Raw genomic sequence first — 25,527 nt, 5'->3', positions numbered from 1 at the left:
ATAAGAAACTACAAGAACAGATACATTAAAATGAGTGTTATTTCCATTGTATAATTCTCCTTGTCAGTTTGCAAAATAGAACCTAATTTTTTTTTTTTTTAACTGGGGGACTGGAGGAATGGCAAGAAACCTTGGCTGAGTTCCCTGGGTCTCGGTTTCTTCATCTGTACAAAGTGTAGAGAGGACTAGAAAATTCACTGGCATACTACTTTCTAGGGCTTGAAGGCCTGTGAGCATATCTGAAGTTTCACATCCTAATCAATTCCTTCTTTTGTTCATTTACTCTGACCATCTCTGGGTAAGACCCACCGGAACCTGGCAAAAGCTAAATTTACCAGAAACTTATGAGATTACAGGTAAGAACATAAAGTAAGGACAATATATTTCAAAAACCATCATAGAATTCTAAGCAAAAATGGAAGAATACCAAAAGCCTCTTGATCTGTGACTTAGTTTGTAGCTAAACACACACACTCTTTGCCTAGCTCCTTCAATGCTTAACCCTGAGGTGTTGCCACGGCAAGCCTCAGCCAGCGTATCATTTCAGAGTTCTTTCCCTGGGTTCCCAAGGGTTGGTTCTAGAATTGCCTGGAGTTGTAAAAGGGATGAGAGAATTTCTTTCTGACTCCACCCTATTACCACACTGTTTATGACCAAATGGCACCCCTGTCAAAACTTTTGGGACACCCTTGCCCCAGGGCCAGTGCAAAAGAATGTTCAGTTTATTAAGAACAGTGCCCTGTCTTGAGGGAAAACAGGATGTTTAGAAAGTTTTGTACTTAATCTTCGACTCTCTCTTCAGCCAACTATGACTTGCTACAGGGAAAATTGTACAGCAGGGTCAATAAATAAAACCATAGGCTTCTATGATGAATCGTCAAGTTCTGCTGTGGACAAGGCAATATCTGATGGGCCAAAAGGTGGGAAAAGATCTAGAAAGGTCCATAGCTTTCCCTGGAGCTCTCAAAGATAACAGACGCTTTTGTAGGTCAGAGTCTCCAAAGAGGGTTGGAATCAATCTGCTAAATGCATCAAAACAGAGCCAAGTGGGAAAGTCCAGTCCTGACCTCCCTGGCACAGGCATCCACTGGCATTTTATCACTTTGCTTGCAGCCAACAAAATCAATCAGCAAGACTATTACAATGAAACACACAGGATATGGAGAGAAACACATACTACAACATGTGTTCTTCAAAAGACAAGAAAGGCATCCAAAAAGGAGTTGTTTTCAGCTTCAAGCAAGTCGCTATTTATGCATTTCTTATTCTGATTGTATTGGCATTCAGGACCATTTTCTTGCATTTGATATTTGGTCCCTCTTATAATTCTTATTATCATAACCAAAACTACTTTAAAACAAATATGCACATCCTTTGTTCTTAAACTAACTTCGATATACATTGTCATCGGCTGGGTAATAAAAAAAAATCCTGATCCCTGGGTTCCACCCCTGAGATATAGAATTAGTTACATGGATTTGGCCCGGGTAGTTGAATTTTCAAAAGCTATCCAGTGGAGTCTAATGTCCAGAAAAACTTTCGAACTACTGCTCTGAGCTGAACCCTGGCTGGCAATTAGGCTCAGAGGTATGGGAACTCTGCCTTAACCTGCCAAATACAAGCACCATTATGGCGTGGCTAACAGTCATCAGAAGTATTTGCCATTCTGGTATCAAATTAATTTTAAAGGCAGAGGGGCAAGGGATGAGAAGGAACAATGATGCTTTTGTGGGGGTAAGACAAGTCTTCAACACTACAAAACTCCTTAGCATATTATAGAAACCAGTTTTGCTGGTTTTTTATTATATGACAAAGGGAAGCACTGACCCAGTGGCAAGATTCTGGATGTAAGGTGTTCTAGTCCAAAGCACTAGCAGTCCTAGTGAGATATCTTTGTGACTCCTGGAAAAAACTCAGAAAAGTTTCCTACTCTAAGAATACCACCTTTAAAGAACAGATATTATCACTTCCTGCTGTGAGTCTACATTTTTACATGTCAAGAAGATTAGGACCAAACCCATCCGCCCACAAGGTAGTGCTATAGGGTTGTAAACTGCCATTATGAAATTAAATATTACCTCTAAGGTCATGGGTCTCAATCTTGAGCATGCTTAGAAACACCTGAGAGGCTTGTTAAATTCAGATTGTTGGGCTTGTCCACACAGGGTCTCTGATTCTGTAGGTCAAGGATAGCAGTTTGCATTTCTGACAATTCTCAGTTGATGTTGAGACTGCTGGTCTGGGGAAGACCACACTTTGATAACTCCTGTTCTTAGGGCTCATAAAAGGCATGGTCCTTGAGTAACAAGAAATGTTTCTTCAGGCTTTGTGATAAAGAGACAAATACTTTGAGTGAAAGGAGACAGGGTCTTAAGATAAATCTTGAGAACTGTGCCAAGAGGCAAAATGTTAACATTCCACTAGGGAGAAACAAGCAGGTGGGTTGTTAACCTCATTCATTCACTCTGGAGCAAATATTATCCTTGGAGGACAAAGTGGAAGAGCTGTCTTGAGTTAAAAAGAGAACTGAAACATTCTTTCCAAAAAATGGTGACCCACGGTTTCTTGTTTTACAAGGGAATAGTGGGCATTTTTCATTTACAAAATATTTACTTTATAATGGTGGCACTTCAGTGGGAGGAAAGGTGGGCATTTTGACTAAGTGGTCAGGGAAATTGGGTAGCCATCTACAAAAAATAAAGTTGAGTCAGGCACGATTGCTCCTGCCTATAATCTCAGCACTTTGGGAGGCTGAGGTAGGATCGCCCGAGCCCAGGAGTTAGAGACCAGCCTGGACAACATAGCGAGACCTCGTCTCCACAAATAATAAAATTTGCCAGGCATGGTGGTGTGCACCTGTGGTCCCAGCTACTCAGGAGGCTGAGGCAGGAGAATCACCTGAGCACAGGACGTCGAGGCTGCAGTGAGCCATCACTGCACCACTGCACTCCAGTCTGGGCAACAGAGTGAGAGCCTATTTCCAAAACAAAAACAAAAACAAAAACAAAAAACTTGAATCCATACTTAACAGAATATCAGGATAAACCTCAAATGGAGCAAATATTTAAATGTAAAAAAAGTAATAGCATAGAAATTCTGCAAGAAAATATGGGTCAATTCTTGTGCGTGTATGTGTGGAAGGGGTTGGTGGAAATGCTTTCTGTGACTCGAAATCCAGAAGCCATAAAAGAAAGAATGGAAAATTCTGTATAAGACAAAAAAAAAAAACCCCACAAATACTAAAGGAAATGATAAACCAAGAAAAATTTGAAGATCATATCACAGACTTAGAGCTAATCTCCCTATTATATAAAGAGCCCTTACAAATCAACAAGAAAAAGAGCAAGAATCCAACAGAAGAGTAAATCACGTATAGGAATTAAGTACAGTTTGCAAAACAAACAAACAAACAAAAAGAAAGAAACAAGAAAAACAAATGGCTTCTTTTTTTTTGAGATGGAGTCTCACTCTGTCACCAGGCTGGAGTACAGTGGTGCGATCTCGGCTCACGGCAACCTCTGCCTCCCGGATTCAAACGATTCTCCTGCCTCAGCTTCCTGAGCAGCTGGGACTACAGGTGTGTGCCACCATGCCCAGCTAATTTTTTTGTATTTTCAGTAGAGACGGGGTTTCACCATGTTGGTTGGCCAGGATGGTCTGGATCTCCTGACCTCATGATCCACCCTCCTCAGCCTCCCAAAGTGCTGGGATTACAGGTGTGAGCCACCGCACCTGGCCAACAAATGGCCTTTAAACATCTTGAAAAGATGTCCAGCCTTTTGCTTTTTTAAAAAAGGTATGCAAATCTAAACCATATCGATATAGTATATTTTACAAATGAGATTGGCAAAAATCCAAAAGTTTGATAACCCATTCTATTGGTGCAGCCCTAATTAAGTTGGCAGGAGTGCAAAAATCAAACAGTACTTAGGGTGATCGCTTCAGCAGCACACATATGAAAATTGGAAAAATACGGAGAAAATTAGCATGGCCCCTGTGCAAGGAAGGGGCATATTTGTGAAGCATTCCATTTAAAAAAACAAAAATAGTCCACTGAAAGGGCAAGCGACAGTAACTATAAAATCTAGAAGAAATGGATAAATTCCTGGACACATACACCCTCCCAAGAGTGAACCAGAAAGAAACAGAATCCTGAAGAGACCAGTAATGAACTCTGAAATTGAATCAGCAATAAATAGCCTACCAACCAAGAAAAGCCCAGGACCAGACAGATTTACAGCCAAATCCAAATTCTACCAGACGTACAAAGAGCTGGTACCATTCCCACTGTAACTAGTCCAAAAAATTGAGGAGGAGGGATTCTTCCCCAACTCATTCTATGAGACTAGCATCCTCCTTATACCGAAACCTGGCAGAGACACAATGAAAAAATAAGGCCAATATCCTTGATGAACATCTATGCAAAAATCCTCAATAAAATACTGGCAAACCAAACCCACTAGCACATCAAAAAGCTTACCCATCATGATCAAGTAGGCTTTATCCCTGGGATGCAAGGTTGGTTCAACACAGGCAAAGCAATAAATGTGATTCATCACATAAACAACTAAAGACAAAAAACACATGATTATCTCAATAGATGCTGAAAAGGCTTTCAATAAAATTCAACACTGCTTCATGTTAAAAATCCTCAATAAACTACATATTGAATGAACATACCTCAAAATATTAAGAGCCATCAATGACAAATCCACAGCCAACATAATACTGAATGGGCAAAAGCTGGAAGCATTCCCCTTGAAAACTGGCAAAAGACAAGGATGCCCTCTCTCACCACTCCTATTCAACATAATATTGTAAGCCCTGGCCAGAGCAATCAGTCAAGAGAAAGAAATAAAGTGCCTCCAAATAAAAAGAGAGGAAGTCAAACTACCCTCTGTTTGCAGACAACATGATTCTATATCTAGAAAACCCCACAGTCTCAGCCCAAAAGCTCCTTAAGCTGATACATAAATTCAGCGAAGTCTCAGGATACAAAAGCAACATACAAAAACCACTAGCATTCCCATATACCAACAGTTAAGCCAAGAGCCAAATCAGAAACATAATCCCATTCACAACTGCCACAAAAAGAATAAAACACCTAGGAATACACTAGAAAGATCTCTACAATAAGAATTAAAAACACTGTTCAAAGAAATCAGAGATGACACAAACAAATGGGAAAACATAAGCAATTTACACATTCAATGTTATTCCTATCAAACTACCAACAACATTCTTCACAGAACTAGAAAAAACTATTTTAAAATTCATATGGAACCAAAAAAGAGCCTGAATAGCAAAGGCAATCCTAAGCAAAAAGAACAAAGCTGGAGGCATTACGCTACCTGACTTCAAACTATAGTATAGGGCCACAGTAACCAAAACAGCATGGTACTGGTACAAAAACAGACACATAGACCAATGGGACAGAATGAGAGCCCAGAAGTAAGGCCGCACACCTACAACCATATGATCTTCGACAAACCTGACAAAAATTAAGCAATGGGTAAAGAACTACTTATTCAATAAATGGTGCTGGGATAACTGGCTAACCATATGCAGAAGATTGAAAGTGGACTCTTTCCTTATACCATATATAAAAATCAACTGAAGATGGATTAAAGGTAAGTATAAAATCCAAAACTTTTATAAAAACCCGGGAAGACAACCAAGGCAATACCATTCTGAAAATAGGAACGGGCAAAGATTTCATGACAAAGACACCAAAAGCAATTGGAACAAAAGCAAAAATTGACAAATGGGATCTAATTAAACTAAAGAGCTTCTGCACAGCGAAAGAAACTCTCAACAGAGTAAACAGACAACATATAGAATGGGAGAAAATTTTTGCAAACTATGCATCTGACAAAGGTCTAATATCCAGCATCGATAAGAAACTTAAACAGATTTACAAGAAAAAAACAAACAGCCCCATTAAAACGTGGGCAAAGGACATGAGCAGACACTTTTCAAAAGACACACATGTGATGCAGCCAATAAGCATATGAAAAAAAGCTCAATGTCACTGATCATTAGAAAAATGCAAATCAAAACCACAATGAGATACCATCTCACACCAGACAGAATGTCTATTATTAAACAATCAAAAAACAATAGATGCTGGTGAGGTTGCCAAGAAAAAGGCTTATACATTGTTGGTGGAAGTATAAATTAGTTCAACCATTATGGAAAGCAGTGTGGCGATTTCTCAAGGACCAAAAAAACTATCAGAAATACCATTCAACCCAGCATTCCCATTTCTGGGTATATACTCAAAGGAATATAAATTGTTCTATTATGAAGACTCATGCATACCGTATGTTCACTGCAGCACTATTCACAATAGCAAAGACATGGAATCAACCTAAATGCTCACCAATGATAGACCGGATAATGAAAATGTGGTACATATACACCTCGGAATACTATGCAGCCATAAAAATAATGAGACTGTGTTCTTTGCAGGGACATGGATGGAGCTGGAGGCCATTATCCTTAGCAAACTAACACAGGCACAGAAAACCATATACTGCATGTTCTCACTTATAAGTGGGAGCTAAATTAGAAGAACATATGGACACATAAAGGGGAACAGACACTGGGGCCTACCAGAGAAGGTGGAGAGTGGGAGGAGGGAGAGGATCAGGAAAAATAACTAATGGGTACTAGGCTTAATACCTGTGTGATGAAATAATCTGTACAACAAACCTTCATGACACGAGTTTCCCTATATAACAAACCTGCAGATGTACCCCTAAACTTAAAATAAAAGTTAAAAAAAGGAGGGGCTAGCCACACGATCACAAATACATATGCACATATCTGCTGGCCCAAATCCTGATCCCCTTATAGGAAATTACCCTACAGATACACCTGCACATGTATGAAGTGATATACAAGGTTATTCACTGCAACTTCATAATAGCAGAAGATTGAAAGAGTGTCTGAAAAGCTTATTAAGGTATATGATTCCATGTAAAAACAAGGTGCAGAATAGCATCTAGTTGTCACCTTTTCTAAGAAGGAAAATAAAAGTATTTAAAAATTTAAAGATTTGCATAAACAGTGGAAGAATTTTCGAGAACCTAATGGATATGGTGAACTATAAAAGGCGTAGTAGGCGGGCAGAGTAGATGGGAAGAGGCTGGACAGCAAGATTTTCAAATTGTATCTTCTTATAAAAGTTTCTTTGTAATAGTTATTGAAATCAAATTATGGAGCTATATAAAAAATCAGAAAACTTCAGTGTACATGGACATTTTTTTCTTTACATGTACATTTTCAGTACAACCCTAAGCCAAAAAAGGAAAGTACGTAGTAAATACGAGTCAAGCAATAGGGTTAGGTCAAAGTGACTGACTGCCAGGAGGCCAGAAATTGGATGGCAAAGTCCACTTTGCAGGCAAGGGATTTCCAGAACAGCATTTACTAAGGCAGGTCTCTGAAGATGAAAGAAGCCAGGCTTTTAGTTTTACTGGATCATTCAATTTCTATAAATACTCTCTTCCAATTAAGCCAATGAATTTACATTTCTTTGCAGCCCATGCTTTTAAGTAAAGCTCAGATGTTTGCCATAGAGTGTTTTCCACTATGTGGCACTCCCCTCACCCCCACCTTCAGCTTTGTTTCAATAAACAATCAACACAAGCACCTAATTATAGACTTCAGGAATATAAAATTCCTCAGATCAGACAAGAAATACAACATACTCTTCTCCCACGTCTCTAACCTGTCTTTTAACTAATTCAAAATCAGGCAACACCTTTGGATACTGTGTAAAATACACCACATGGAGTATACAAACAAGACATATTAACCAAGGTTTTTTAGTACTTCTATGTCTATCTGAAGAGATGCCAGTTTTTACATATTCCCTAAAAAAATCATATTTTATAAACATCTATTTTCTAACTGCTGTGTGTGTGTGTGTGTGTGTGTGTATACATATACATATTAAAGGCAAGCACATTTAACTTCCTCTGGGCACATGACAAGGCACCAGAGTTACATTTCTGATTATCTGTCATACAACACAGCAAGAAAACAAGTCAGCCAATTTCTCCTGTATGGACACTGGATACCAGGAATTTATAGGAAGATACACACCAGCAAGTGAGGCAACATGCTAGTCTGCAAGAGCACTCCTTGGAGAGCTGATTATTTCTCTGGAGAGGTTTCTAAGCTTTGCATTGAGAGCACTCATAACAACCAAACCAAAAAGAGCCCACTACAATCTAGCTTTCACCATCCCTTGCTCAGTTTCTGAAATTACTACCTGTCATCTGCCTGGACAAGGAAAACGGGATTGGACAAGTAAAAAACCTTTCATATCAATCCCCAGGAATGAAACTGGAGTTTAATATCCTGCCTATTGTGTCAACAGGAAGTGGGGTAGAAAGGTTTAAGGACGATGTGATGGATTACCAATGTTCTAGTCCTTGATATGGCTCTAACCCACTGTGTGACCTTCGGCAAGTCACCTGCCCTCTCTGGGCCTCCACTTGCTCACCTTTAATACGAGGTAGTGGTACCTGAAGTCTCGCAAACATCTTTTCCAGCACACATGAACTGGAGCTCCTGGTTGCTTAATTCTGATGGCTTACTCTGTCACTAGAAAACCCAATTTACTGCCAAGAATAAATTATGGCAATGACTGTTGGTGATTGTTTACAATGAATGAATGTGTTGTAACACAACTCATGGACAAAATGACTTCACAGCCTATTCCCTTAGATTTTTGACTCCTGATTATGTAGCAGTCTCTGTACCAGATGACATAATATAAAAATAAATTCTCTGCTTCATCTCGGCCCTTACCCCTTAGAGGCTAGATCAGTGCAAATCACTGTTTAAAAAAAAAAAAAGATTGCTGTGAGTAGTGTAGTGTGGTGCACTGGTGAACTGCCCCCAAGACCTGCTCAAGTTTAGAACTGCAAGCAGAAAAAGCAGTGGCTTGGGGTTAGGACTACATTCCTATGCTGAGGGGTGGGGGTGGGTTGTCTGAAAAGGCAAAATGGCGAGACTTACAGGCTCTGTTCTCTTTCTCTTTCTCTCTCTCTCTCTCTCATACACACACACACACATACACATCCCACTAATAACGTAGTACTGCTTAGCTCATTTGTCCCTTGGGCAAGAAAGTTCACAAGAAAGGCAGTGCCCTTCCCCCCAACATCTGTCCCAAGCTGCAGAACGCCCAGCACTGGCTGGTCATACTCTTCTTCAGTATGACACTAAACAGGACAAACGTGGACGTCCCTCCTTCCTCTGTGTTCAGAGGATCTACCTATTTTCCCTGACAAGATGCAAGCTAATATGTTAACCTAACTTATTACACTCTATCCTGATATTATCCAAGAAAGACAATTAAAAATTGATTATATTCTGAGTCTAAGGTGGCCACATTTCTTTATTAAGATGCAGTAAAACAGTGACATTGCATGAAGTTGCTTTTTGTTATTAAGACTTCTTTGCTTTTACTTTTAACTTTTTAGGTTCTCTTTAAATGTTGAACCATCCATCCCATCAAAAATACAGAGGGCCGGGCATGGTTGCTCACGCCTGTAATCCTGGCACTTTGAGAGGCCGATGCAGGCAGATCACTGGAGCCCAGGAGTTGAGACCAGTCTGGCCAACATGGTGAAACCCTGTCTCTACTAAAAATACAAAAATTAGCAGGTGTGGTAGCGCACACCTGTAGTAACCCCAGCTACTCGGGAGGCTGAGGCAGGAGAATCGCTTGAACCTAGGAGGCAGAGGTTGCAGGGAGCCAAGATTGCACCACTGCACTCCAGCTCTAGTCTGGGTGACACAGCAAGACTCTGTCTCTAAATAAATAAATAACATGGGATGAATTGCAAATTTCACTTTCCAATTTCTGGTCCAGAAAGAGGCATTTTACACTGGGGTCAGCAATGATTCCAACCTTAAGTGCTACTTGTGGTATGATACAAAACAATGCCCTTATGTGCCGTGTAGGCACTCCTAATGCCTTTGAGGATAAATCCCTAAACTTCTGGTGAAATAGTTTCATGAAAACAACTATAGGTAATATGTACTGATGCTCTACTATAAGTCAGGCTGCTGTGCTAAATAATATCATTTTGTCTTTCCTGGACTTTTAAGTCAGATGAGAAACTTAACATCAGCTAGAAAGTGGCCAAGCAGAGACTTCAACCCGTCTAATAACCAATTTGTAACTACAGCAGGTCCTTGAATAACATTTCATTCAATGTCATTTTGTTATAACGTTAATGAGGAAAAAAAAAGGATTCCTGGCCATGGCCACTATCGGTGGAGTTTCCACGTTTTCCCCACATCTGCGTGGGTTTTCTCTGGGTCCTCAGGGTTCCTCCCACACCCCAAAGCTGTGCACATGAGGCAAAGTGGCATGTCTACACTGTCCCAGTCTGAGCGACTCTGGCTGTGTATGAATGTGCTCTGTGATGGGATGGCATCCTGTCCAGGGCTGGTGCCCTGCCTTGCACCCTGAGCTGCTGGGACAGGCTCCATCCACCAGAAACCCCGAGCTGGAATAACTGATTAAATAATCATCTTACTTGTTTTTAAATTAATCTTTCTTAAATGTATGTATAGCTTACCTTTATTTCAGTGTTTAACATTGTACGTATTTTGGAAGGAACTTAAGTCTTATGTATATCAATTAGCCTGTGGTCAAATTGCTTTCATGATACCTCATTCATTTAAAATTGCAATTTCCAAGAACCTATGGAGTGAAGACTTAACTGTACTGTGCTAAACTGCCTTTCAGAGTGATGACAAAACGAATTCCTCAGTTCTAAGAAGCTACTGATTACAAGATGTACCACTGTTTTATAAACAAATGTAGAGGGGGTATCAATGCTGAGATACGTATGTACAAATGAAAAAACGCATGTCTTAGAAAATGGAGAGGCCGGGCACGGTGGCTCACGAGGTCAGGAATTCGAGACCAGCCTGGCCAACATGGTGAAACCCCGTCTCTACTGAAACTACAAAAATTAGCTGGGCTTGGTGGCACGGGCCTGTAATCCCAGCTACTCGAGAGGCTGAGGCAGGAGAATCGCTTGAACCCGGGAGGCGGAGGTTGCAGTGAGCTGAGATCGCGCCACTGTACTCCAGCCTGGGGGACAGAGTGAGACTGTCTCAAAAAAAAAAAAGGGAGAAAATATACACATTCTAATTTTCTCAATGCCTTGTCATCCTGGGAAGGAAGATGATGTTGGTAGTATTCTATTTTTAAGTACAAGGCGCTGCCGCCACTAGGGATTCTTACACAAAAAGACCAACTCACCATGACCCGCTCTCGACTCTCCAGCCCGACTGAGGAGGAACTTGACACTCAGGGTGTTATTGGTCCAAACGCTTAAACCATGGCCAGGCCAATGCAGTTCAGTTCAAAAGACATGTATTGAGCATCTATTATATGACAGGGACAGTGCAAGGCCTAGAGATAAACAGACAAAACGGCTGTCCCCAGCATGACTGCTGCCCTAGGAGAAGTTATCATCAGAAGCAAAGCCTAGAGGTTCACATCCCAGTCCTACCACACCCATTCATGACTCAGGGGGACTTCCCAAGACCTTTGGGTTGACATACAACATTTTCCAAGACCTAGAAACAAAATCTTGAATCGAGTAGTTATAAAAATGTGTTTTCTGTTGTTGTGTTTTTTTTCGTCTGGTTTTTGACATAGCATTTCATTTCCAAGGATCTTGCTTCTGAGTGAGGATACAAAAGTTGTACAAAACAGCAACGAAAGGAGCCATGCTAATTTTCTTCATTTTCTTCTAGACACAGCAATAACAAGGCAGGCAGACACAATGGAATAAAGAGAAACAGACCCACGACTAGACTTTCTAAAAAAGACTAGTATTTCTTGAGGGCCCATGAGGGATCATATTAGATACTAGATGTTCTTATTTTCTGTAGGAATGAACTAAGAAGTAGACAAATCTTTCATTTGTCTAAGGTATCAACTGTAGCTGCACTTAAAAATGGAATTCAAAGATTTGAATGAAGTTTATTTCATAAAGACCGAACTTGTTGCGAATCATGAGTAGCTAATATTGAAAATCTCATTGCCTAAAAACACCATAACATATAATAAATAGGGGTATGTACCTACAACATACAATATACCATGGGGACACTAACATATAAAAACCTTACAATCTAGCTGGGAAGAGCATTCTATTATTTTATATTTATTTTTCAAGACTAGGTCTCACTCTGCTGCCCAGGCTAGAGTGTAGAGGCACAAACACAGCTAACTGCAGCCTCTGCCTCCTGGGCTCAGCCTTCCAAGTAGCTGGGAACATGGGCGCACACCACCATGCCTGGCTAATTTTTTTTGTAGAGACCTGGTTTCACTATGTTGCCCAGACTGGTCTTGAACTCCTGGGCTTCAGTAATCCTCCCACCTCGGCCTCTCAAGCTGCTGGGATTACAGGAGTGAGACACTGAGCCCAGCCTCTGTCATTTTAAAAGCTAAAAAGTATGAAAGTACTTGATATGAAATTAAGGTAAAATAAATAAAATGCAATAGTTAACTTTTAATTTGACGGAAGACATGCAGTACAGACACACACAATTAACTCTCAAATAATTTTTCTTTTGTTTAGACTAAATAAATGTTAGGGCCATCACAAAGCACTCACCTTGAAAGGGGTGAAGATAAATTGGGGGGCAGAATGGGAATACCAGCTTAAAAAAACAAAGATAGACTTTCTTGCCGCTAGCATTGCTCTTTTCAGAGATGGGTTCTCACTCTCCCGAGTAACTAAGACTACAGGCGTGCGCCACCATGCCCTGTTAAATTTTTTTAAAGAGATAGGGGTCTGGCTATGTTGCCCAGGCTGATCTCGAACTCCTGGGCTCAACCAATCAGCCTACCTCAGCTTCCCAAAGCACTGGGATTATGGGTATGAGCCACTGCATCTGGCCTGTCAAATAATTTCTATAAGGCAATAATGCTACCAGAATTCACATAGGCTGAGACAGTATCTGAAGCACTATAGGTTACAAAAAAATGTTATTAATAATCCCAAACTGGGGATTTCAGGTCAAGAAACTGTGTCTTTTGTAAATAGGAAGGCACAGGGAAGTTAGATGTTGGAATGCAGAATCACTACATGCAGACTATTCCCACAGAACAATTCCATGAAGAGACAAAGAATGGAGCCAAGAGGGGCAGCCGTGGACTTTGAGAAGGGCTGGTCCACAGACACGAAGACGGGACCCCTGCATCCCTCTTGTCCCTGCTATTGCCACTGCACCCCACAGCAATTCTTGAGCAGACCCAGCTTTCTGTGTTGACAGACAGGTTTGTTTCCTCATCTGCCAAAAGAAGATGGTGGTGCCCATGAGCCACCTGCATTACACAAATGTTTCAAAGGTTAAATTTAAAAAATAGATTTGAGATTTTTTTTTTTTTTTGAGACAGTTTGCTCTTGTCGCCAAGGCTGGAGTGCAATGGTGCAATCTTGGCTCACTGCAACCTCTGCCTCCTAGGTTCAAGTGATTCTCCTGCCTCAGTCTCCTGCACAGCTGGGATTACAGGTGCCCGCCACCATGCCTGGCCAATTTTTCTATTTTTAGTAGAGACGGGGTTTCACCATGTTTTCCAGGCTGATCTCCAACTCCTGACCTCAGGTGATCCAACCTGCCTCGGCCTCCCAAAGTGCTGGGATTACAGGCATGAGCCACCTCACCCGGCCTGAGATATGTTTAAACATGATTATTGGAGAAACTTAACTGTCCTCTAAATGCTTTGTCTATACTGATCAATGAAAAGAATTGTGTCCAGATATAAATATACACACAACATATCAAATTGAGGGTGTTAAAAGTACTTCAAATAATTCTAAATTTTGCTTTGTTTCTTGTAACTACGTAAGGATAAAAATGCACAAAACACCGCATGTTGTGGAAACCTGCATCATTCTCAACTTTGCTTTCAGGAATAAAAAGTACAGAAGTTACTGAGATAATTGGTGAAATAATATCTGACATGTGAGGAGCCTCTCCTTTGGGTAAGCAGCACAAGATAAATTTTTCATTTAGATGAAGCCACAGCTATTAAGAAGACGGTTACCAGGAGAATGAAAAGACTCAAAGGCAGATTGTTTCTGGAGGAGGCAGGGCGAGCACACTTCGCTGTGTTGGCTCACCTTCACGCTAAAGAATACAGTTGCACAGCCCCTGACTCCCTCAGCCAGAGAAAGCACCTCATAAACAGGCTGGCATGCATGTCCAACCAGGTCAGTAGCAAAACAAATATGCTCCTTTCTCTAGCCAAAGCCAACACCAAAGGGGCAGGCACACTCGGCAAACAGCAAAAGGAGACCCAGTGATGAATGAGGATGAGGCCTGTTGAGCAAACTGCTGGTTAGCAAAAAAAAAAAAAGTTGGGTGACATGCGGATGGGTCAAAGAAAGGATCCGCGTCAATCCCCTAGTGCATGGCTAGTAGGATTGTAAGATGGGGCACCCGCTGTGGAAAACAGTTTGATAGTTCCTCAAAAAGTTAAACATATGGCCGGAAGCGGTGGCTGATGCCTATAATCCCAGCACGTTGGGAGGCCAAGGTGGGTGGATGGCTTGAGGTAAGGAGTTCGAGACCAGCCTGGCCAACACAGTGAAACCCTGTCTGTACTAAAAAAAAAAAAAAAAAAAAAAAAAAAAATTACCCAGGCATCTTGAGGCAGAAGAATCGCTTGAACCCAGGAGGTGGAGGTTGTAGTGAGCCAAGGTCATGCCACTACACTCCAGCCTGGGCAACAGAGCAAGATTCCATCTCAAAAAAACAAAAACAAAAACACAAGTTAAACACAGAATTACCATATGACCAGCAATTCTACTTCTGGATATATACCCAAAGGAATTTTAAAAGGGGACTCAAACAGAAGATACTCTCATACATCCATGTTCATTGCATCATTATTCACGATAGCCAAGAGACGAAAACAACTCAAATGTCCATTGATGAATGAAAAGATAAACAAAATGGGGCCTTATACATACCATGGAATATTATTCAGAGATAAAAAGAATGAGATTCTGATACATGCTACAATATGAATGAAACTTAAAGACATTGTGCTAAGTGAAATAAGGCAGATACAGAAGGATAAATATTTTATGATTCCACTTATATGAGGTATCTAGAGTGGTCAAGTTCATACAGACAGAAAGTAGAATAGAGCTTACCAGGGACTAGAGGGATGGGAGGGGAGTTATTGTTCAATGGTAGATTTTCTGTTAGAGATGGTGAAAAAAATCTGGACATGGATGATGCTTGCATAACATTGTAAATGTAGCCAATGCTACTGAATCATACACCTAAAAATGGTTAAAATAGTAAACTGTGTGTTTCGGATGCCCTCACCCCTTATCTGACACACTGGATTTTGGGCCTCCCCTTATCTGCCACACTGGATTTTGGGGCTTCCCACCCCTACCCCTGACCCTTTTCACTGGATTTTGGGGTCTTCCCACCCCTACTCCTGACCCTTTTCCCTCTCCTTGTTCATTTCTCCATTCAAGATGCCCACCAAATTTACTTCTGGCAGAAGTAGGCTCAAATAAATCTGGAAACCAGAGTTACAGCAGGAGGCTTATGATCCTTGGTCCTGATATTCCACTGCTAGCTCCAGCATGTGACCTCTCCTTCCAAAGGAAAATAAGTCATTTTTTAATGAGCTTTTACAGAGATGGTAACTATCAACACTTCAGATCATTATGGAAAGAAAACTTCAGTTTCTCTAGTGGGTTGCAGAGAGCGGACCAAATCCTAAGTCAGAAAAACAGCCTTTTTTCTACTGGTATCATTGACTTCCTACCAAAAAGCCTGAGAGACAGAGAAGGAGCCAAGACTCCCATGTACAGAATCGTGAATCATTCACTCTAAATACTCGGGAGCCAAGTTTTCCTCTCTCTTTCTTTGGACCAATGAATACATATATCTGCAGTGAGAACTGCCTTAGCTGGAAGTAGGCTGAGGCTAAAGTTAAAAGTCACTGCAACCATTTGTTCCTTTGGAACATTCTGGAAGAGTGTTTAAGACGACGTGGACATTACTAAATTATTTTAATTTTTTTGGATAACTATAGTTATGATTTCTTTGGAAGTCATGTACCTGTGGCAAAATATGCCTTGGTTAAGTATTTGTGGAATGAAGAATATAAGAAAAACAACTCCCTTAAATAAGAGTTCAAAATATGTTATGAAACCAACTTTTCCACAACATGGCAAATCCTTGATATGTAATAAGTGGAGTGCAAGAAAGTATGACAAAGGGGGCCAGATAGCACGTAATGTTTGATAAGGGGGTTTCACTGCAAGAGATGAGGAAGTCCTGGCAGGGCACCCTGGCTGGGTTGTGGCGCCATTGCTTTCTCCATCGGAGTCTATAATCAAAACTCAAACCTACAGAAAGAAAGAGACCAATATTGGTCATAAATGTACGTATTTCCATTGTATACACTTAAATGGGATGAGGACTGTCAGGTAAATGAAGTATGAATTCTCTTTTTTCTTAAGAAAAAATTGGAGGAGGGCCAGGTACAGTGGCTCATGCTTGTAACCCCAATGTTCTGGGAGGCCGAGGCAGGAGGATTGAGCCAGGAGTTTGACACCAGCCTGGGCAACATAGTGAGACCCCTCTCTACAAAGAAATTTTAAAAATTAGCCAGGCTTTGGTGGCATGCACCTAGTCCTAGTTACTCAGGAGGCTGAGGTGGGAGGATCACTTGAACTCAAGAGTTTGAGACTGCAGTGAGCTATGATCACGCCACTGTATGCAAGCCTGGGTGACAGAAACCCTGTCTCTTTAAAAAAGAGAAAAGAAAAAATGGGAGGAAAATGATGGTTGCAGAGGGACATGTCACTGCACTTGTAATCAGTGGAAAGACTTACAGTATTAAAATCAGATCTAATAGAGAAATGGCAAATACATTAATAAATAAAATAAAGAAACAAACAAAACGTCTCAGTAAGCCTCCTCCTCCTCCCTAAAGAGCAGCTCGCTTCAGCAACCCATGCTAAAGCGTTGCTTTACATTCTGGAACTCAGTTCAAAATGTGAGTAATTTTGCATTCTGTTTCACATTGACAAAGTTGTTCTTTCCTGCTACTTATTTATAATTTAATTCCCTCGATGGTTCTAAAATCAAGAGAAAAAATGTTTTCAAACAAAAATCATTATTTATACAGCTGGAGTTTCCATTTAGTTAGGAAAATTAGTAGAAAAATGTTTGGTCAGAATTTGAGATAAGTTTTGAATGTTTCGGAAAACCTTATACCATCAACTTCTAAATCTCTTTTATAATATTTATGTCTTCCCCAAAGTCAACAAGGAACCCCCCAAATCAACTAAATTAATGGGTTCTAATCTGGGCAACTCCTTTGGCAAAGGGTGGGGGAATCTCTGAATCAGCAACAAAAATAGCTCAATTAAAATACCATTCTAACATGCAGTTAGTTTTTGTTTGAAAATGGGAACCAGCAACTTGCTTGCATGAGTAAACAGAAGACAATTACTCAGGCTGGGGTCTCCAGAGCAGAAAGCACGGGAGACAGCTGGCAATTATCTGGCTAACATAACCAGATAATTCATGCCTAAAAATCCACTCTGGTGCCCAAATTGCCCAGATTGGTTATATTCACAGAAGAACTAAAGAGTGTAATTACCAGATTCCCTTCCAATCTGTGCAGCCAAAGCTGTGCTTAGGTGGTTTGTTTTAAGGTGGTGATTGTACTGTCCTCAGTGCTTCATCTCTAGCAAGGAATGAGCTAGGATTTTCACAATAGAAATTTGAACATCTGTTTAAATATCCTATGGTCTTACATAGGATGCAGCTTTCATATACCAAATGCAGTACTAAAAATTTCAAATATGCCGAGACACTGACAAACTGCACCGGAGATAATGCTTTAAGTTTATACACCTTGAGACAAAGCCCAGTTGAAGAGAGATATTGTAACTCCTAACAGAAAAAAGTCTGATGGGGAAAACATAGAGTTAAAAATAGAGAAAGAGAATGTGTAAGATTATGCAAATTAGAGCATCCAAAATTTGAAACAAGTATGTCTTTTTAGCCTGTCACCAAAGACAGGAGATTAACACCCTTATGTTTATATAGCACTTTATATTTTTACAAAGCCCATTACAATGAATCCTCACAACTGTGTAAGGTAAATTGGGTGAGTATTATTATTCCCATTTCATGGATTAAGAAAATAGGGTCCTCAGATTTGCAGAAGCAAAGCTAATGTCAAATCTGAAACTTGAACCCAAGTCTTCTAGATCACAAGTTTGGTGCCCTTTCCATCACACTGTGCTAAAGGCTAAAGTTAACTTAAAGCAAATAACAAATATCACATTACCCAGTCAAATCTGTGGTATTCGCCATCACAAATAGTCTTAGAGTTACACGTGTCATTAAATAAATCTTATTACCAAGCGCAGCTGGAGAGCACAGACTTTATGGGAAGGTGGTAGCCACGAAGGCTGCTCTCCATCAGTTCTGCCAGAGCCTGGGCAGGGGATTTCTCTTGGACTCTGCTTCCTAACCAGTTAAAGGAAAGAATAGATTAGAGAATCTCTCAAGTCCCTTCACATCAAGCTGATGATCAACCTAAAAGGGTTCAGTTTCTCCCGTTCCCGTGAACTCAGAATGACAAGTGTCCGTTTTCTTCATCCTCTGGATATTACAAACTTCTCCAAACCAGTGGCTCTGTGCTCTCCTTAACAAAAATAGGGTTCTAAAATGCATTTTACCAACTTTGGCCTAACTTAAGCAGGAAAACAATATAAACACTACATTTTTAGAATTATTATAATATTCACTACATTTTAATATAACACTACATTTTTAGAAAAAAATTTTTTTGAAAAAAAAGACAATTCTTTAATGTATGATCTTGAATTTTCTATATTCATGAATTTTCTATAGGTTACTATGCTGCTCAGTTCCATTTCCAAACTTGATTGGCACCCGCCAATTTTGATGCTCTTCAGATGGATAAAGGGTATTGGAAACCAGAATAATAGCCTTGCCCCGGATCAAGAAACAAAAACTACTTCTTTTAAATTGATGCCATTTCAAAAGCTATCAAATTTTGCTCAAATTACCAATCATCACCTGTAGTTGGCAATGACTGCTTTGAAGTTTCTTATAAGCTAGGTCCAACCAAGGGACTTCTATTTCTCAGTAGTACACTCCACCTGGGAATAATGACTTTAAATTTTTAAGAGACTGAGTCTTACTCTGCGCCCAAGCTGGAGTGCAGCAGCACAATCACAGCTTACTGCAACCACTGCAGCCTTGAACTCCTGGGCTCAAGGGATCCTCATACTTCAGCCTCCCAAATAGCTGGGATTACAGGTACATGCCACCACACCTGGCTAATTTTTAACATTCTCGTGGAGATGGGGTCTCACTGTGCTGCCCAGTCTGGTTTCAAACTCCTGGCTTCAGGTGATCCTCCCACCTCAGCCTCCCACAGCACTGGGATTACAGGTATGAGCCTCTGCACCTGGCCTGATGTTTTAAAAAGTATGAAAGATGTTCCCCACTCTCTAAATGGAATTAACCATTATGCTTTAGTAGAAGTCCATATTAGAACCTTATTGGAATTCAAGGGCTTAAATCCCAGGCAGCGTGTTCTCATTGCCTTTATGCTTTCCTAGTCCTGCTTGGTCATTTAAGAGAGGAGGGGAAAAGGACTGCTAATGTGGGAAAGCATCTAACATACAGAGACAGGAAGAACGTCCAGAACAAGCTTGTCCAACCTCCGGCCCACGGGCCGCATGTGGCCCAAGACAGCTTTGAATGCATCCCAACAGAAATTCACGAAGTTTCTTAAAACATTACAAAATTTTTCTCTCTCTGTGTGTGTGTGTGTGTGTGTTTCCTAGCTCATCAGCTATTGTTAGTGTTAGTGTATTTTATGTGTGGCCCAAGAAGTCTTCTTCCAACGTGGCCCAGGGAAGCCAAAAGATTGGACACCCCAATCTAGAATCTTGATTTTACCAGAAATGTGCAAAGTCAAACATTCCTCTGTCGTAAAGACAATTCTTTAGACCAGGCATGGTGGCTCACGCCTATAGTCCCAGCACTTTGGGAGGCCGAGGCAGGTGGATCACCTGAGGTCAGGAGTTTGAGACCAACCTGGCCAACATGGTGAAACCTCGTCCCTACTAAAAATACAAAAATTAGCTGGGCGTGGTGGTACATGCCTGTAATTCCAGCTACTCGGGAGGCTGAGGCAGAAGAATTGCTTGAATCCAGGAGGCAGAGGTTGCAGTGAGCTGAGATCGCACCAGTGCACTCCAGCCTGGGCAATAGAGACTCTGTCTTGGAAAAAAAAAAAAAAAAAAAAAAAAGACAATTCTTTAATGTATGATCTTAGCCTGGAAAAGTTCTCTTTCTCCCAGGGAAGGTTGATAGGGACAAGAAAAGAAAGCAAGATAAGGGCTGTAATAATAGTAACAATAATGTTTATTGTTGTTATATAACAACAAAAGGAGCACCTTTTTCTTACCTCCAGAATCCCTTTAATTATGGTGTTCAGCAAGTCAATGAATTTACTTTATTTACTTTTTTGAGACGGAGTCTCCCTCTGTCGCCAGGCTGGAGTGCAGTGGCACAATCTTGGCTCACTGCAACCTCCACCTCCCGAATTCAAGCAATTCTCCTGCCTCAGCCTCCCAAGTAGCTGGGACTACAGGCGTGCGCCACCACACCCAGCTAATGTTTGTATTTTTAGTAAAGACAGGGTTTCACCATGTTGGCCAGGATGGTCTCGATCTCTTGACCTTGTGATCCACCTGCCTTGGCCTCCCAAAGTGCTGGGATTACAGGTGTGAGCCACTGTGCCCGGCCAAGTCAATGAGTTTTAATAATGCTTATTTTTCCCTATCTTTTGAAGTTAAAAAGTTGGCTTGCTAACCAGCTATAACTTTTAGTATGTTAAAGTGTTCTGGTCTCACTAGTAAATCAAAAAGGCCCAGCAATACGTCATTCTCCCATATATTCTGCATTGTCTATTAATTTTTTACATGACTTGGGGCACATCAGCCAGGTGCAGTGGCTCATGCCTGCAATCCCAGCACTTTGGGAGGCTGAGGAAGGAAGACTGCTTGAGCCCAGGAGTTGGAGACTTGGGGCATGTGATCACCAAACTTGAGTCTGAAGTGCTGACTGTAAAATGGATATACCACTAAACTACTTCAAAGAGCTGTTGCTGGAAAGAACAAATACAACTCACCATAAAATATTCTTAAATAATCCAGTAGGACCTCACTTGTCCAGGACCACACCCATTTACAAATGGGTGCTACGCAGAGCATCCAGGGCTGATGCCAAATCTGTTGGCCCTGGCGCCATGTTCCTGTGCCCTTGTCTCCACTGCTGAGGCCTGCAGCCAGTCACCCTCTAGGCTCCCCACCCCTCTCCATCTGCCATGCTCTCATTTTATGCGTGTGCCTTTGTTTATTCTGATGAACAGAAGCCTGATTCTGCTTAGTGCTGCCCATGGTGGGGTCTCCAGTGCTCATTCATACCAAGGATGACCACAGGCATTATAAAGCTTGCTGCAGTGAATGGGGATGTCAGGGCAAGGAAGGGATATTCAGCTACCTGGACCCCTTCTGGTCCTAAATGAAACAAAGAAGCAAAGCTGTACTATACAACAGTTAAACTTAATAAGGTATCTGAGGAGAAACCTGTGTTTCTCTCTATAGTTTATTCAGAAAGAGCAAGCAGAATATTTTTGGAAATAATGAAAAATCCACTGATACATTTAGAGCTTTCGGTGGGTCTAAGATTTAAGTGGCGTAGGAGAAAAGAAACTGAGATGTATTACTTGTACATTTTTCTTCTGACACCTTGATATTCCAGTTTAAACTACCTCGAATTATGCCACAAATCAGTGTCTTTAAGTCCACAGATTCTTAGGTCTTTGAGATCAATTCACCCCTAGTTATACAGATAGCAAACTGTTAAGAAACCAGTCTAAAGTTTTCTTGCTCCTTTGTGCTAAGTTCACCAGAATTCAAGCCTCTGACTTTTTTAACGATGGTGCTCCCTTTTCTTATACCACAATGTGGATTTGCTCATGGTTATCTTCCTTTAATAAATTCTTCCACAAGTGAATTTAGGCTGTTTTTAATTAAGGTCTTAACCAAAAGATCATTTGGAAAACTCTGTCCCTCCCACAAGGCAGGACAAGCTTGTTCTGACCAGCTGTGCAAAGATTTTTCTGCTCAATCATCAAAGCTTGCAATATCCTCTTACAGTCCTGATAAGGTGAGCACCACTTCCAACCTATCTATGAAAAAAGTATCTCTCTCAAACTTCCATCCCAAAATTAACAAAAGTGTGGAGAAGATTCACAGGGAAGCAGTAAACCCGGAGCAGGGGGTGGGGACCACGTTTGATAGGAATCTTCATTAACATGATTTTAAGGAGTGATAGGACTTCTCTTTTCACATAATTCCACCAGAATTCATGTTTTCGTGCCATAGACGCCTCCTTTGGCCTCCTGATGAAGTCTATTGGACCCCTTTTCTCAGGCTAGTGCTTTTTTATGTCTTAAAAAAGAAAAAATATATATATATAGGATTACAAAGGAAACACTTTGTATTGAAATATAGCTATTCAAAATATTAAAAAGCAATTTATCATACAGTAATCTATGTTCTTCTGTGTTAGTGCATGAAATAAAAAGATCCAGCAGCAGGTCAAAAATTACTGTAATTCTGAAGTCATGATGAGCATAAACAATATTTCAAGACAGCTGCAACAAGTGTAATGTGATATGAAAATATCTATTTCTATGGGTGACAGTCAAACACACTGCCAGTTCTACTGTGGTTTAGTGCCTACGTTCATACTAGAAGAAAACGCTAAATTTCAGTTAGAGGGTAGTCACAAAAAAAATTAAGTAATATCTAGAATTCTATCCAGGGGCCCACATTAACAACCTGAACCATAGAACTGGTCTGTAATCTCCTTCAGGTCTAATTCATTTGATTCCTGGGATCTAACTAGCATAATGCACAACACAGACAGGCACTTGGCAATTGTGTGAATTGAACTGAGTCCACAGAGTCTGAATTTAAAAACAAAACAAAACATTAGAAAGGGGCTGAGGCTGCCTTGAGTAATCTTCCATGCCCCTTAATCTCAGCAAGTCCACCCACTGCCAGCTTCCTTCAAGTTCTTCATTCATCTAGCAAATATTCACAGAGCACCTAGTGAGCGTCGGGCAACATTGTGGGCACTAGGCAAACAAAAGAGTCTAACTGCAGATGGTGATGAATGTTAATAAAACACGAAAATAGGATAAAGAGTGACTGGCAGACCAGATGGTAGCAAGGGCTTTTCTGAAGTGACAGGTGAGTCAATAGATGACAAGGAGCCAAGGTCATATGAAGATGTGAGGCAAGGCCATTCCAGGCAGATGGGACAGCAAGTGCAAAGGCCCTGAGGCAGGAAGAAGCTCGGTGCAGCCCTTTCTTGCCTTGTGCTCCCTACATTTAACACACCCTGGCCATACCACACCCTGGAAGAGCCTCATCAGACAGTCTACGTGAGGAAACGTCGAACAGGGTCTTCCACAAGACCCTGGAAGAGGCCCTGTTCACCTCTCCCCTAACCTTCCCTCCATCTATCCGATTTTCACATACTCCAGACCACATCCATCTCTCAATCAGAAAATTTCAGGGCAGAAGCTGTTCCATAAATCATCTAATTCAACCCCAGCTGTAATCATCCGACCACACCTTCTGTTACAAGAAACTCAGCCCACTTAAGAAGTATGCTTTCCCTAAACGTAAGGTCTGTGGTCTATACCATATATCTTGTCTCAAACAAACCTAAACGGTTTTCCCCTGATAGATCTAATGGGCTTGTCTTATTTACACTTTGAACTCCTTCAGGTAAGCAGCAGCCTTGCCTTCCCTGTCTTCTCCATGTACAGAGCAGAAGTGAAGACACAGGCTGCGCAGTTAATCTAAAAGGAGGTGGCCAACGAACACCATGGCCTCCATGTTCACAGATCCCCCTCCCCAAGGCCCCAGAGTAGGTGAGTTCTAGACAAGATGGAAGAGTTTTTTGAAAACAGCCACAATCTTGAGGCCAATTATGTTGGGGTAGCTTGTATTCTAAATCAGATTTTTCTCCTTCATAGGTGCCTTGGGCTAAATGCCCACCCCCACGTCCCCGTTAAATTCCTATGTTGAAGTCATAACCCCCAGTGCCTCAGAATGTGGCTGTATTTGGAGAATGAACCTTTAAAGAGGTGATTAAGTTGAAAGAGGCCATTGGGGTGAGCCCAAATCCAATCTGAAGGAAAAGACACCTGGTGAGCTTATGACAGAGGGACGACCAGGTGAAGAGGCAGCCATCTTGGAGCCGAGAGCGGCCTCAGAGGAAACCTCCCTGACAACATCTTGGACTTCCAGTCTCCAGATAAGGGAGAGAATAGATTTCTGCTGTTGAAGCCACCCAGTCTGTGGTACTTTCTTATGGCAGCCCTACCAGACTAATGTAATAGGTGTCTAAATTTAGATATTTCCAAAAACAGAGGCTGAGACAAGGAGTTGTGTGCAGGTAGTTTATTGGGAAGTGATCCTAGGAGGAGGGAGAGTGAGGTGGGTGTATTATTGAAGAGTGTGTGTAGAAGGTCATGGCTACAGGTAACAGGGGCTTCATTCTGCTGAGGCCTCCCAAGAAGCATCCAGAATGCCCCCTGGAACTGTTCTAGGAAGTAGGGCCATTTATCCACTGGCTTCCATTCCCACTGGTAGAGGGTGGCCCTGGGGTGTTGACCCCCCTCCGACTCACAGGTTGCAATATGTTCAGTCTGCTCCTAGAGAGACAAAAAAGCAAAAAGCAGTGCTCCTGGCACCTGAGGCAGGACACCGTCAGCAGAAGGCAAATCTCAGCTCATGGGACACTGGGCCACGGGATGCGAGGTGGGAGCAGACGGAGTACTGTATGAAGTCAGCAGATCACCGTTGACGCAGCTGGTTCCTTCTCCAGAAGCAAAAACATCTTTAAGGTCACTGAAGATAGCAAGATTCTGCAATGGACCCATTTGAGGCCACAGAGATGTAATGATAGTGGCATCCAGAGACAGTTGCATTCCTCCCACAGGGTAGATTCAGGTGTCAGCTGATGGCGAGAAGTGTTGAGGAATACCGTGTCTCCGGCATGCTCATTTTCAGCATGCTCTTGTGAATTCTGTGTTTTAAGTGAGAATTTTGGTTGGGCCTTTTTGCTATTTTCCAAAGATAATCTAATTCTTTTTTTTCTTTTTCTTGAGACAGAGTCTCTCTTGGTTGCCCAGGGTGGACTGCAGTGGCGCCATCTTGGCCCACTGCAACCTCCATCTCCTGGGTTCAAGTGATTCTCCTGCCTCAGCCTCCCAAGTAGCTGGGATGACAGGTGTGCGCCACCATGCCCAACTAATTTTTGTATTTTTATTACAGATGGGGTTTTGCCATGTTGACC

The 25,527-nt window shown here is 41.4% G+C and overlaps 1 protein-coding gene and 1 non-coding gene across 4 annotated transcripts in view; one reads left to right on the top strand and one right to left on the bottom strand.

The window, feature by feature from the left end:
* Positions 1-25,527, bottom strand: part of E2F3 (E2F transcription factor 3) — a 91,469-nt gene that overhangs the window by 37,240 nt on the left and 28,702 nt on the right. The window lies entirely within an intron of this gene.
* Positions 3,933-4,037, top strand: LOC112440210 (U6 spliceosomal RNA). The gene has a single exon (XR_003028393.2). It is a non-coding gene; the product is annotated as a U6 spliceosomal RNA (small nuclear RNA).

This window comes from Pan paniscus, chromosome 5 (genome assembly GCF_029289425.2).
Source record: "Pan paniscus chromosome 5, NHGRI_mPanPan1-v2.0_pri, whole genome shotgun sequence".
Classification (NCBI taxonomy): domain Eukaryota; kingdom Metazoa; phylum Chordata; class Mammalia; order Primates; family Hominidae; genus Pan; species Pan paniscus.
Note: the sequence above shows the minus strand (reverse complement) of the source record. Positions and strands in the feature narration are given on the sequence as shown.